The 3935-nt window shown below is 41.4% G+C and overlaps 1 long non-coding RNA gene across 1 annotated transcript; it reads right to left on the reverse strand.

Annotated features, from left to right (window-relative positions):
- Positions 1 to 28: 28 nt before the first annotated feature.
- Positions 29 to 1260, reverse strand: LOC116392000 (uncharacterized). The gene is made up of 3 exons (XR_004213301.1): positions 1129 to 1260; positions 362 to 585; positions 29 to 176 (listed from the first exon to the last, which is right to left on the reverse strand). It is a non-coding gene; the product is annotated as an uncharacterized LOC116392000 (long non-coding RNA).
- Positions 1261 to 3935: the final 2675 nt, after the last annotated feature.

Raw genomic sequence — 3935 nt, forward strand, 5'->3', positions numbered from 1 at the left:
ATAGTAGGTGTCAGAAAAGTAATTTGATTTTGTCATCACAGGCTACATGTTATTCACATGCCAACACATGGCAAGGACTCACCAGCTCTTAAACCAATGAGGTCCTGAGTCTCCAGACTGCTTAAACAGCAACAACCGCCCCTCAGTCTCCCCACATTCAGCTCTACCAGCTTCATCTGCAAGGCAAAAGAGTAGGATGTAAAAAATAAGATAGAAAATGATACACATTTAAAAATCAATGGACCCTCATGAGAAAATTAGAGTGCCCATTAAGCCCCAATAAGAGGCGTAGGACAAGTTGGTGTGGCCTTACTGTTAAATATTAATAAATAATTACATTATAAAGTGTTTTGTGTCATACCTATTTTCAGCTTTGTCAAAAGTGTGAAGGAAGTTACTAGGATGCTCCTCAAAGTGTTACCAGTCCATCATATCCTTTTATTCATTCACATTTCTGTTTGGGATGCAGATCAACTCACGGTTTCTCTTTTCCAGGGAGGGCCATCTTAAAGGCAAATTACTTTTGTTTCTCCATTTCAACCTTCATGCAAATCGTCCAGGTGCAGCAGGCCTCCATGTGACTTACTGGAAAGAACGAATGGAAAAAAAAAAAAAGGTCAGGGTAATGAATATATTCCAGCAGCACCAGTTTTAACCTTTTGTGATTTCATTCCAACACAATAACTTTAATTTAAAACACCATTTAATGTGCATACGTGATGGGTCTTTGACCTGCCATTTATACTGTGTTAAGATCAAGAACTAACTCCCATGCTTGTATCGATAATAGTATAATAGACCAGATTTGAATAGAGTCTAAAGATTTACATAGTCATTATGCAACACCACATTCTTATAAAAAAGGACATTTACACTAAGTTCGGGCTGAAATGTGACCCAGCCCAGACTTGTTTTGTGGACAAATGTAACAAGTAGGATTAGTTACTTTAAAAAAAAAAAAAAAAGAAAGAGTTAAGTTAATATTAAAGGGAGGTGGAAGCACCACGTGGCAGGCCTGGCCCTTGCAGGACATCCACGTGTTGCCGTTCATACCAACGTGGTAAGTTAAAGGTTAGCATCTACGGTTAGCATACAAGGTCCTCCGCATGTTAGCAACACGATACTCACTTTATTCACCGGTCAGGTTTCTTTCAGCTCGGTTCTCTTTGGAGGCAGGGCCTTAAAGTTAGTAAGAAACCGCTGAACGAGGCAGCGAGTGTGCATCTCTCCTTCCATGCTGCATGCGGTGGTGGTGACGGACCACAGACTGCCGAGAAGTACTGACGCGCCAGAGGAAATGTACTTATACGGCTTCCGTATAACGGAAGTCCATCCCCTTTCTGGGCTAGCTAGTTAGGCTGGTTAGCTTAATGGCTAACTGCTAGCTTGCTAAGTTTGTCGGACTTTCTGTGAAGTGGAGACATTATTGTCGGACTCCTTGGCCATGTTCGTGCTTATTGGGGCCTTATTGATATACTGGGCAATACTAACTGAACAAATAGTCAAACAAAGGTAGAACAACGGTGATTGTATTAGCATTGAACAACAACATCTATCATTCGACGAAGAAGCTACTCCAAAGGCCAACTGGTTTGGGTTAGGGCTAGTTCAGATTAAGGCAAAACGTAGCGCTACATCATACAATTTGGTCTAAAATCCTCCAGTAGAGACAGGATAACAACCCAACTCCATTCTGTTTTATAGGATTTTAAAAGCCACTTAATTGGAATTCAGTTATTTAACTGTCCAATTATATTTGCTGTAGTTAGTATATCTGTGCATTGTAGTGTGCATTTTTCTTTTTTTAATCTAAAACTGTCAACATATTAGATATTAAGTCTAAATAATATTGGAGATAGCCCTGAAAAATCCCATTATATTTAATAATTGTAGAATGTATACTCCTTATGTAATTTAAAATGTAATATATTGCCAACCTAACTATACTCAGCTTTTCTGACTGAATGGAAAAATGTGGTGGCTAAGGGTGTTATTAATGTAAATATTGGGGTTGCTGAAGAGAAAAAGTCTCAAAATAGTTTCTGACAGTTCCTAAAAAAAGAGTTCTAATATAACCACACTTCAAGAGTCACGTAAGGTTTAATTTATACATTTATTCTGATCACAGCTGTACAGGAATGCATCGTCACAGCAGAAACACAACCTAAACCCAACCATGGCACAACAGCCGTCACAACACATCCAGAACTCAACCATAAATGTACAGGCTCAATCAGCTCACCTCAATTCAATGTCTATAATTATCATCATTATTAGTATTCACATAGAACCATCTGTCTCTCAAATATATCTTTGTTTTTAAAGAGCATAAAAATACAAGTGGACTCTTCATTGGGATGAACACTGGTGGTTGATCCACTGTCTGGTCTACATGGGGGACCACTGAAAACTGGGGAGCCGAGGAGGAGCAGAGCCAATTTATTACAGCGTACAGGGGCCTCGTACAAGGCTTCTCAATGGTTACAGGAGGACTGCAGACAGGGTGATTGATTTTAGGGGATCACATTGGACTCACAACTCAACCCTTATAAGCTACTTTTGACATAACAGACACATAAGGAGCGAGGTTTCGCAAGGAACCAGGAAAAATAATAACATTAAAGATGTTTGAATGGAAAACAAAAACAAAAAAAATCAAATAATATTTTGAATATATGAACAAACACTACCAAGGCACAGAGAGATGCAGAGTTAACAAAACGGACACAGAGGGAGATAAAAAAAAAAGGAGGGGAGACAAGATATAAGGTGGGCAGATTAGAGGCAGTTTCACTAACCAACACTAGAGGGAGCTCTAACAGCTGAAATACCCAGGTATATTATAAACTATGTATACTGGATGTACTATATAAAGCATTGAAATATAGGATTATCTTTTAAAAACACTGTTCACTGCAGCAGGACAAAAGGATACACCGCATGAGTGTGCTTGTATATATGTGTCTTTGCATGTAACTGTATGTAAATGTGGAGAGTCATTTCCAAGCAAACCTCCATAGATGGAGCTAAACACCAACAAAGCAGAACACCAGCAAGATTAAAACCAATGTAGTGTGGGTGCGCGTTTGTGTGTGCGAGTGTGTGTGTTTGTGTGTGTGTGCGAGTGTCTCAAAATCCATGGACACACATCTATATTGTCGTTCTGATCATTAGAATAACTACTGTACGAGTGGGAGGACATTGACATGAGCATCAGCAGGGACTACACACACTCGTAACGACAACAACGGCAACAGTAACAACAACAGCAACAACAACAACATGGAGAGAGACAACACACAGGTCAGGAAGTCCGGCTAACCACATTCCTCCGCTCATACAGAAGAGAAACAGAGGCTACAATTTGTCTGGAAAAACACATCCTTTTGACATCGCAGGGAGTGGGACAGACTCAGAAAGCGGCCTGTCTTTCAATGTGCTTTTAAAAACTCTCTCTCCGGTTATCTCATCTGTTTGCATCTTGTCTATCTATCTATCTATTTATCTGTCTGCCTGTCTGTCAGTCAGTGTGTGTGCTTATTTTTTGTTTTTGCAAGCAATATGCTTATCGGTTTGCCTCCCTTTCTGACTGAGTTAGCATCTCTGTCAGAGTCTGTAGAGATAGAAGGATGAGGAGAATGATTGTGCTTCTGGGTCCACACAGCCGTCTGAGGCCGGGCGGCAGCGGCGGTGGCGGCGGTGGTGACTCGCTGGGCTGCAGAGGTCAGAGGTTGTGTGGGAGCAGCCTCCTCGCATCTGGAGGCGTGCTAGAGCTACTGCGCCAGACGAAGAGGACTCCCTCCTCAGTATTACTGTACAAGGCTACATGAGAAGCGCTCACGCACACACACACACACTCTTAGAGCGCCAGCATCGAGCCTTGGGAGAGTTTTCTTGATACACCTACACATGATTGGGGGGGGGGGGGGGGGGGG

This window comes from Anarrhichthys ocellatus, unplaced genomic scaffold (genome assembly GCF_004355925.1).
Source record: "Anarrhichthys ocellatus isolate YVR2014 unplaced genomic scaffold, GSC_Weel_1.0 scaffold28, whole genome shotgun sequence".
Classification (NCBI taxonomy): Eukaryota; Metazoa; Chordata; class Actinopteri; order Perciformes; family Anarhichadidae; genus Anarrhichthys; species Anarrhichthys ocellatus.